We start from the raw sequence: 11,851 nt of genomic DNA on the forward strand, positions 1-11,851 counted from the left end.
CGGCCTTCCTGAGAACACTGGAAAATATGAAGGTCTCTCCAAACACCATTATATTGGGCGACTTCAACTACCCAAACATAGACTGGGAGCATTACTCTAGCTCCAACACCCTAGCGGTTCCTAGAATTTATAAACTCAAATGCTATGGAACAACTTGTTACCACTCCCACAAGAGGGAAAACATACTGGACCTGATCATCACCAACACGGGACTCTATGCTCCAGACCAGAAGTGTATCCCTCACTGGTAAGATCAGACCATAAACTAATCTCACTGGATATTCACATCCCGACCCACCCCTGCCCAGAAAACCACAGTGAAAAACTTCTAAAGCAAATTTCACACTCCTCAAAACTGAGGTGGAATCCTTCAAAGCCCTCGGGCCTGTGGAAAATATGGCCCAGACTGCAGAATCCTTTATACATTCTATGAACACCTTCAGGAATGCATGGATCATCAATCCCAAATAAAACCAAGACCCAATCCTCCAAAGGCAGACGTCCTGTCTGGTGGACCCCAACCATAAACAAACTATACAATAGAAGGAGGAAGCTACTAAATGATAGAGCAAAATCCCAAAAAGGGAAGGCATCACTGATCAGTATTAGCAAAAATCTACAGGCACACATAAAATTGTCTAAGGCCAGCTTCAAGAGAAAAATTGCACAGGACACTAAGGATAATCACAAGGCTTTCTTTAGTTATGTTAGGAACCTGGGTGGTAATTCCCAGATATGCTCAGAATTAGTCCAAAATGACAAAAAATACACCGAACCCACAGACATTGCCAACATCCTAGCTGACAGGTTCAGTGCAAACGTCTCCCCACCAAAAGGGCAAATATCTATCCCAGCAGAGTGCTGCCCCCCTGACATCTCAGATGCTCAGGTAAGATCCGCCCTCTCCAAAGCAAAAAACATAGCATCAATGGGACCAGATGGTGTCCTGGGCTGCGTCCTACATGAACTCCAAGAAGAGCTAAACCCAAACATAAAACTACTGTTCAATCTCAGCCTTACTACAGGATATGTGCCCAAAGAGTGGCGTACAGCAACAGTGGTCCCTCTCCATAAAGATGGTGCCTCAACGGATCCTGGAAACTATCACCGCATAAGCCTGACTAGCTTGGTCTGCAAAGCTATGGAAAGGATCATCATGGACCTCATAAATAAAGATATTGGGGACCTACAAACACTGGATCCTACCCAGTTCGGCTTTGTTAAGGGCAGATCCTGCCTCTTAAACCTGGTTGATTTCTTTGAAACAGTCACTAAGACCATTGACGAGGGAAAGGTGGTCCACACAGCCTACCTGGACCTCGCAAAGCTTTCGATACAATACCCCACTCTGGCATTATAGATAAGCTCACCAGCTTAAATATAAACCCCTATGTCACTAGATGGATTGCAAACTGGCTCAAGGACAGAACCCACATGGTTAGAATTGCTGGAGCCATGTCAGACTCCAAACCAGTTACAAGTGGTGTCCCACAAGGCTCAGTCCTGGGACCTCTCTTGTTCGGTATATATTTCTCAGAGGTACAGGCTAACACGGAAGGACTGTGGCTGACCAAGTTCGCAGATCACTGCAAACTGGCCATAATCGACTCTCCAGCTGACACAAGCATCCTCCAAAGGGCCTCATAGAAACAGACAACTGGTGCCAGAGCCATGGCCTCAAGCTAAATGCCAAAAGTGTATAGTCATCCCTTTGGCAAAAACAAAGTGCCCACAAATTACCACCTAGGTGGTAATCCATTAAATACAGAAGAAGTAATTAGGGACCTGGGGACCCAAGTTGATATCAATCTCTCATTTGACAACCACGTGGCCAAAGTGGTTAGAAAAACATTTTATATAGCCCACCTAATCATGAAGGAATTCACATCTAGATCAGGGAGGTCATCGTGCCTCTTTACTCATCCCTCATCAGGCCCATAATTGAGTGCAATGCCTTTGGGATGTACCTTACCAGACAACTGCAGCAACTGGAAAGAAACCAAAAGTACCTCACCAAGAGGATCAAAGGGCTCAAACAGATGCCATATGCTGCCGGTTAAAGAAACTCCAGCTCTACTCAGTGGCATACCGCCTGTTTAGAGGCGATCTGTGCCTGACGATAAAGCCATGTCCAACCGAATTAATGGACATGCTGCACCTCAGAAAATCCAAATCCCATCGAGCTACATGCTTGAGAGACTTGAACCTCAGCACTGAAATAAATAGGACATGCTGGAGGGACAGATTCATAACCCAGAGGCTCCCTTCACTCTGGAATAAAATCCCAGTCCAGGTTAGGCAGAGTCCCTCATTGACTCTCTTCAAGAGGAATCTTGATGAGCGGATGGGAGATCGTAGGTTTACCCCGGGTATCACTTCTGTGTCACTGTTAGACAGAGGCACAGTATACTAACTTCGAAAAAGGGCATAGCAAAATAAATTTAAAATGGGTGGCGAAAGCCAAACACATTCTGGCTAGGCTTATAAATGCCCTAGGGCAGATAGCCTAGTATGAACCTATGAACCTATGAACCTATGACAGAGCACAGCAGCTGGTGTCACCAGATGCATGTTTCAGGCTGTAATGGAGGCACAGCATGTGCTGAATGGCGCAACAGAGAAGATCAGAGGCTACAGAGGGTTGCTGTCTGTTCTTTAAACAACAGCATCCAGGCAATGGTAAATGCTGAACAGCAGATTGCTGATGCTTTGGATAGACGGTTGGGTGACATGGTTGGAGTCCTTGACCGTGCCATGACAATCCGCGAGTGTGAGCTGTCTGTGTTGGAACATCTGGTAGGAGTGAGGCATTGGGCACGTGGACGTAGGCCTGCTACATCACCTGTGTCAGGTCTACGTGTACGAGCTACCTCACATGCCCGCAACCATAGTGGCGGTAGCAGCAACAGGGCATCTGGTGCTGTGCTGTCCACACCACAACACAGCAGGCCACGTGCACATGGCCCAGGACGGTCCCAACAGGGACACGGTTCTAGTGGACTAGTGACATCAGACAGTACCCAATCTGCACCTCTGTCTGGTAGTGCCCGTGCAACCCCTGGCAGGCACAGGTAACATGTCCATGGCCGGACACCATGAACTAACTCACCTGTACAGTCTGCAGCTGTCAATAATACCCCTGTGTAGGCCAGACACATGGGAGAACTGTGTGCAGACATACACGCACACACTGGACACATATGTAGGGCACCGCAACACACACATGCATAACATCCACACATGCCCAATTAGATCAAAGGCCCAAACCCACACACATGATGTCATCCAATGGTGCAGCCTAGGCCCCTGGCAAACATTAACACCCTGTGCATATGATGATGCCTGTGCCGCATCCCTGACATTCACACCATCGGTGCAGGGACATGCTCATATGGTCTGATGCACAGGGTGAACAGACTAGGATGATGTGTAGTTTACAAATGTTGAGGACTGTTGTCAGTCAGCAGATATACCATGTAGTACAGGTGTACAATACTGTTAACAGTATGTGTCTTGTGTAACAACAGTAAATGCATGTTGGTCATGTTGTTCTGCTGTCCTTCTTCAGGTCTAATTTCACATGCCGGTGGATGTCAGTGTTTGCAGTTAAGTGTCCCATATGTCAATGTGGACTACTCACAGGTATGTATGAATATACCAGCATGCACCGTGTAGCTGCCACATACCAGTGAGAATGTCCCATGTTACAAACACGTCTACTATTCCAAGAGCATGATGGCTGTGTATTAAGCTACTGTGGCCACAGACATGACATCCATAAATGGTGACATCACAGGTACAGTTACATGGAGTGGTGAGGTAAGAGAGTGGTCTAGCTGATTACAAGGGTAGAGGCCAGTGGGAAGTGTGATGCCTCCATGGGAATCAGTAATACACATTCCCATAACAGGATGCCAACACACAACTGCACCCACACACTCAGGTATTGACACACATGTATTCAGTGACACTAACACACACACACACATGGCTTCACCGACACAGTAACACACACTCACACACAGTTGCTACTGGTGGGATGAGGACCCCTGCCTATGTGCAAATCATCATTACAGTACTGTTCACCTACATGATGCGCCACAGAGAATACACATGTACAGGTAGTCAGTACGGCCTAAGATCGAGGACATCAACACGGATAGTTGAATGCATCACCTGGATGGTGAGAGGGGTCCTATCAGTTCGGCATAGTAACATACATCCTCACCCCAGGGACCAGTCAGCACTACATACATACACTGTGGCATTCAGTAATTAATACACTTATGTCATGAACATACAGATACCTCACATGTGTGAGATACACGCCCCTGCCTATGTCCTGCTTTATACATTGCAGTCTGTACAGATGTGTACACTAGTGTACAGGAGAGTGAGTAACAATTGAGATGTATTCCCCACAATACGTGACAAATATGGACACACACGTAACCACACATGCCAGTACTGTGAATCTCAGACCTGCCTAGCTCATGTTATGTATGTCAGACGTACAGCAGTATTGCACATGTTACAAACTGTACTGACGATTGCTGTGCCAACAGTGCTGATATATGCACTAGGGATGTCATATCTATTGACAGGTGTCAAGTGATTTACCTTCGCTATCACCCTGACCGCTGTCTAAGTTGTGTGTTATGTCCTTCAATTAACAAAACCATTGCTTACCGGTTACACAGAATATTGTAGGACCGCTTGTGACACACCTGTGAGCTGTCCACAGTAAACATCTGTCTGCAAATATGCCCCGACACTTAGTTATTTCAGCACATCTGTCCATACCTGTGGTACATCTTTTTGTACATTCAGCATATCACCATATACAGTTGGCAATGTTGAGGCTGCATTGCAGCTGCTTGATGTACTAGGATACACGCCACCTCCATACATCAGCTACTGCACACGCATGTTATCTGAATGCACAACACTACATGTACAGGTGTGTAGGTCCTACAATCCTGACATTTGGTCATGTTTGTAGGCACTGCAATTGGCGGATATGTGTAATAACATACATGACACATGGACTGTTGTATGATATTATGGGTGACCAGTACAGAGGAGATGTTACCTCGTTAACATTGATATCACACCTTATGTACTGTTAGCATTCAGCAGCCATGGACCTACATTCCATGTGCATGTGTGTAATGGCTGTAGCCACCAGTTTGCACAAAGGACTACAACAGCTATGCTATTTACAGGTATGTTGTGTGTGTGGCATGTACATACCCAGGGCAGGTACATGTATGTCATATCCATACATGAGGGTGTGTACTGGTGTACAGCAACAGACATTTGCTAATTGTGGACAGTACTGAGGGCCCTTGGTATGTGTACAGCTGACCTGGTCACATACAGTGGTATCATTGCATTGCATAACACATGATGCAGCTGTGTCAGTACATGTATACTGTCTACAGTTGATGTAGAGCTTAGTACAGTACACAGGTTAAGGGTCACATGGTGGCGTACTCGTCTGTCATACATTCATGGTTGTGTGGTGGTGGTCTGAGGGCATGGTGGTGTCTGCAGTTTACTCCTAGAATGCAGCATGTGACACTGTGTCCTGCACATGGCTCATCTGTGATGCCTTTCATGGGGGGACCATTCAGTACATGTGAGTGGCCTTTATGTATGTGGGTACACCACCTGGAGTGGTAAATACCTATGTTATGGCCCACGTCTGGTTCTGAGGTATATGGTGGTAGTGCTAGGTTCTGAGGTATATGGTGGTAGTCATGTTGTGCACTACAGAGACATCAGACAGGTGTTCCTCACTGCACAGATGTCAGTACTCCTCATTTTTGGATCTACAGTGGCCAGCTGTGAATATGGACACTACACATCTAGCACTGGTTAGCATAAGAAAACAATGCATTTGTCCTGTAGGTGTATTGGAGTTAAACTGTGTTTAGGACATTTGCCTTGGAATGGCACTGTGTGGGCGGATGTGACTTGGGTAATATCCACACTCCCTTGTATCATCGATGCATGTGATATGTGACAAAGGCCTGCCTACTGTCAGCCATGTCATCCCAGAATGACAGCTGATTTGTTAAAGACCAGTGTGAAATATATGTAGAGCAGCATTCCCACTAACAATGACAACTACCAGCACCACAGCCCATTACAATGTGTTATTTACGTCTACCTGTAATAGCATGGCCACTGTGGCCCTCCGTGTTTAGCTTCAGAGTGCATCCCAGTCAGCCCTGTGCTACTAGGAGTATGAACATGCCCAGTATATCCTTGTGTAGATGGACACATAGTAGTGCACTCCAACCAGCCCTGTGCTACTAAGTGTGTGAGCATGCCCCCTGTGCTACTAAGTGTATGAGCATTCCCAGTATATCCTTGTGTAGATGGACACATAGTGCATTCCGAACAGCCCTGTGCTACTAAGTGTATGAGCATGTCCAGTATATCTTTGTGTAGATGGACACAGTGCATTCCGAACAGCCCTGTGCTACTAAGTGTGTGAGCATGCCCAGTGACACCTTGTGTTTGTTATATGCCTCTGTGTATGGGCATGGCCATTGTAACCCTGTATAGTGGTAGTAGTCGTCCATTCCACAGATGGGCATACTCCAGGTAAGGATGGATTCATACTTTAAACACACAGGTTCACAGGTATGTACATCTAAACTGCCAGCATCCCTGTTGATGTCAGCATTCCCAGATGGTCATAATGACAGCCTTGACATGTGTAGTCTGTGTGGCGCGATTCGTATATATGTTGTATTGTAATAGTAATCTGTAAATAGGCAGTTGTTCCATACCCGACAGTGGAGTGTGTGTGTATGTTTGTCCTCATTTGCCTGTGGACTCTAAATTGCTTTTAGACTGGCCACACTCCATACATTTCTTAGTAGTTAGGTTGGTGTTCTACTCCCGCACTTGCCGTGTGTGTGTGTGGGTGTGTGTGTGTGTGTGTGTGTGTGTGTGTGTGGGTGTGTGTGTGTGTGTGTGTCTCCAAGTTTGCCTGAGGACTGAGTAATACCTTTATACTGCTCACACTCCATACATTTCTTATACCCACCGTTAGCAAGGCTGATGATGTCACCCATTTACAAATGCACCTCTGGGAGTGCTGTGTCCCAGTAATCTCGGTAGCGCGTTCTGTAACTGCGTAATGCTGTAGTGTGATAAGGTAGTTAGTTCGAAGTTCTAATCCCAGCCATGCCAACTGTGTGTTTGTGTGTGTGTGTGTGTGGGTGTCTCCGTCTGCCTGGGGACAGAATAATGCTTTTAGACTGCTCACATTCCATAAATCCCTATCCCCGACTTTGCCATTGCTGATGATGTCACCCACCTAGAAATACACCTCTGGGAGTGATGTGTCCCAGTAATCTCGGTAGCGCATTCTGTAACTGCGTAATGCTGTAGTGTGATAAGGTAGTTAGGTCAGTGTTCTAATCCCAGCCATGCCAACTGTGTGTGTGTGTGTGTGTGTGTGTGTGTGTGTGTGTGTGTGTGTGTGTGTGTGTGTGTGTGTGTGTGTCTCCGTCTGCCTGGGGACAGAATAATGCTTTTAGACTGCTCACACTCCATACAATCCCTATTGCCGACTTTGCTATTGCTGATGATGTCACCCACCTAGAAGTACACCTCTGGGAGTGATGTGTCCCAGTAATCTCGGTAGCGCATTCTGTAACTGCATAATGCTGTAGTGTGATAAGGTAGTTAGGTCGCTGTTCTAATCCCAGCCATGCCAACTGTGTGTGTGTGTGTGTGTGTGTGTGTGTGTGTGTGTGTGTGTGTGTGTGTGTCTCCATCTGCCTGGGGACAGAATAATGCTTTTAGACTGCTCACACTCCATAAAATCCCTTATCGCCGACTTTGCCATTGCTGATGTCACCCACCTAGAAGTACACCTCTGGGAGTGCTGTGTCCCAGTAATCTTGGTAGCGCATTCTGTAACCGCGTAATGCTGTAGTGTGATAGAATAGACAGGTAGGTGTTCTATCCCAAGGCATGACAGGTGTGTGTGTTTGGCAGTCATATCCTATGTGTTGGTGTCTGTGAGTGGCTAGCTACTGGATGTGTTGAGGAGCGTTTTTTGTTGTTTTCCTATATAGTGGCCATAAATGTCACAATCGGACAAGAGACTGGGTTGGCAAGACATACACATACATTCAGCAATAGGTCTGGTGAGTAATGTCAGTAGCCCTAATCTTACCCTTAATACAGTCTGAACCCGTGTGATGCACAGAAACACACTTGCCTTGATATTAACACCAGTCCATAATGCAGGAGGCGCATGTGGTTTCCTTTTCATTCTTGTCTAATGCTTAGGCGTCACTTGGTCCGCTGTTGAGATATATATTCTATATCTACGTATGTGTGTGAGTGTGTGTGGACATTAGCACACATAAATGTACATGATGGAATACATGTCCTATACTGTTGAATGCCTGCGCTGGATGATCTGTACGTGATGACCTCAGATGTATGTATATCTGCCATAAAGCACATCATCTGTGGTGTGCAGGGTCCCGGTTTCGAGCCATGCAGAGGCTGGTTGTTTTGTTGCTGGGAAGATCAAGGGACATTGAATACAGTGATAGTAATGCACTTTTAACCAGTTGTGTGTGTCTGTGCGACAGTAAGCAGTGGTTATTTTTGGGGAGGCTCAGTATGGGTCATGTAACTATGCATTAAAAGACAATACTATGAAAACGAGGTGGAAAATAGTGAATTCTGTTTATCCCCAGGGTGTGATGCAGGTCCCAAGAGTGTGTGTGTATAGACAGCTGGGTGCAGGACTCGAATATAGGTGAAAGCATGGGGGGGGTGTCAGGCATACTGTACGTAGATTGGAGCCCTGTGTCTTGGGATTGCTCCTAGCTTAGCACGCCTAAGCTAGGGGTGTGTCTATACCTCTCTAGTGCAATTGGGAGGGACAACAGCAGTAGGAGAGTAGTCAAGGTGAACAAGCTGGGAAAACAGGTGATAGTTATCACAATCAGCAGATTACAGGCCCAGCAGACCAGCCTGGCCCAGAACACTACAATAAAGTGAGCAAGCACCATCCCCTCAGGTTTTTCTACACTCTACATCACCAGTGTATACATGTGGGGAAATTTTAACAAACAATCCTATGAAATGAGAAGGGCTGCAGCAGGCAACATAGACCAACATGTGCAGGAGGTGGTGAGGATGTGAATGCTGCCAAACAGCCCTCAGTGAGGAGACAGAGAAGACTGTACAGACCCAGGGTAACCTACCAGGGGGTACATGACCTAGAGATAGTGGAGCGCTATGGGGTGGACAGAGACCTCCTACAGCAGATTGTTGAGCTGTGCCGGCCACACATGACACATTGAACAGGCAGAGGGGAACCCATCCCAGTGGATACCAAGGTATGTGTAGGCCTAGGTATACTAGCCACAGGTACCTCCCAAAGCACAACTGGGGATATCATGGAGATCTCACAGGCATATGCATCCAGGGTATTCCACCAGTTCCTGGATGTCATGTCACCACATGCCAGTGAGCACGTACATTTCCTCAACACATGTGAGGTGTTGACCAGCAATATGCGTCTCTTCCACCAAATGGCAGATTACCCTGGGGTAGTGGGTGCTATAGCCTGCACGCATGTATACATCAAAGCACCACCCGGTGAGCAGGGTAGGGCCTACATTAACCGCAGGGGCATCCCCTCTATCAACTGCCAGGTCGTATGCAATGCCTAGGACATTATACTGAATATGTGTGCTGGCTGCCCTGGAAGCTATGACAATTCCGATATATGGCATCTGACGCAGCTGTACCACAGCTTTGCCAATATGGACATCCCCTACAGTCACCTAGTGGGGGATGCTGGGTACCCACTGGAGCCGTGGCTGATGACACCCATCAGAAATGCACGCACACCTGAACGACGCCATAATGAGGCACACGCACAGGCCACACATATAATAGAGCATGTGTTTGGGATGCTCAGGTCACGGTTCCGGTGTCTGGACACATCCGGTGGAGCCTTACATTATTCACCAGCTACATGTACCCATATTGTTATGGTATGTGCTATGCTACACAATATGATCCTGCGGAAACAGCTGCAGCAGGAACAGCATGGGGCAGGGCCACACAGCCCCCCACCAATGCCAAGGCCTGTACAGGCACAGAGCGACTCGGAGGAGGAACAACCTAAGCCAGACCCAGTAGGCAGAAGGAGGCATGCCCAGTATGACCTGGCCTTGGCAAAGAGGCAATGCATAGCATATGCACTGACACAGTTGGGAGCCAGGGAATGTCACCCTCTCTGACTCGCACAGACAGTAAAAGGGATGCCAAACATGACACTACCTGTGCTCAGCCATGTATAGGAAGTGCACTATGTGCATCTGACATAGGCAGCCCTCCAGCACCATTCTCAGGTCTGGCACACACTCAAGGTAAGTCAATCAACCTACCAATTGGCAGTTGTATTAGAATGTGTTGGTACCTGTAGCTATAGTATGGATGTGAGCATGTAAGGGAATTTGGTGGCCGAATGTTAAGGCAGCAGACAGTAGACATCCATAGAGGCACCATGACATCTGTAGCACAGACGGGGGTCACCATAGTAGCCACTAGTACACAGGGTATCATAACCCACTGCGGGTAATGGGCTGAGCATCATGTGTGTCCATACAGCCCACACAAGTCTCAACCAGCTGGACAGGTGTAGACCAACACAGACAAATGCTGTACTATGGCCTCTGAATATGCCCTATGGATGACCCCCCCACAGACCCACACAGACAGACTACAGCAGGTCAGGCAGTTGGATGTAGGTTGTGTTAGCTAGGATGTCTGAAACTAATATGTTGGTAATTAAAGCTAAGATCTGGAGTACACTGGTATGCCTCTAGCCAGCACAATAGGCAGGTCTACACACTGAAATGGAGTACCTGACATACCAGTACAATAGTAGCAAAAGTGTACAAGTGTCAGGTGTGTCCCCCTTCCAACGTACACATATAGTAACAGTCAGGTGCGCCCCCCCCCCGGTGCTGTGTAGTAATGTGGATACAGTCGGATGTCCCCCCATGCTGTGCAGAAATGTAGCAACAGTCAATGCCACATGACTGATGGATACCCTGCAGACACAGCATGCCACCTGTCAGTGTGCAACGCAGATGTCGGCACCACAGTACAGACTACCTGGACATGTAACACATGCTATACAGTTGGCCATACTGGGCATGCTCAAACACATGAAGGTATGACGGCAATGTCAGTCAACAACATGCGGAATGGTCATACTGGGCATGCTCACACACATAAACACAAGAAGGCCAGGTCTGCAAACACCAGTCGTCCGGACATATCTGCCGGTACATTGCTATACTGTTGGATGACTGTGCTGTATGGTATGTGTGTGGTACTGTCTATTGTCTGTATATTTGCCATGGTGTATTGGTAATTCACATTAGCTGTGTGCTCAGGGTGTTGCTACCAACACTTGCAAAGGACGGTTATTTGTTTGCGGGCAGAACAAGCCCATTGGATACAGAGGGAGTAAGGCACATTGAAGCAGTTGGGAGCAGTTGTACGTGGGTTTGGGTGGTGTTAAGCACTGCTGACCTCTAGTTACAGCTTCTTAAACTTGGTTAGCCTCCACATTTCTTTACCAGTGCAATACTCGCATACTGGTAGCCAAACACGCTTACACCTGCTCGCTCCCTCACTTGCACATGCACCGACATTGGTGCTTTCATGTGTCACTCACGCTGGGTGTGTGATCCCTTGTGATGCTTATTACATCGGACTACATGACTACAGTATTGGGTATGGCTGACCATTAGGCAACGGCATGGCGTTTGACTGTACGGAA

Source organism: Protopterus annectens, chromosome 9.part0, assembly GCF_019279795.1.
Source record: "Protopterus annectens isolate FY-2018-M chromosome 9.part0, PAN1.0, whole genome shotgun sequence".
Taxonomy (NCBI): domain Eukaryota; kingdom Metazoa; phylum Chordata; order Ceratodontiformes; family Protopteridae; genus Protopterus; species Protopterus annectens.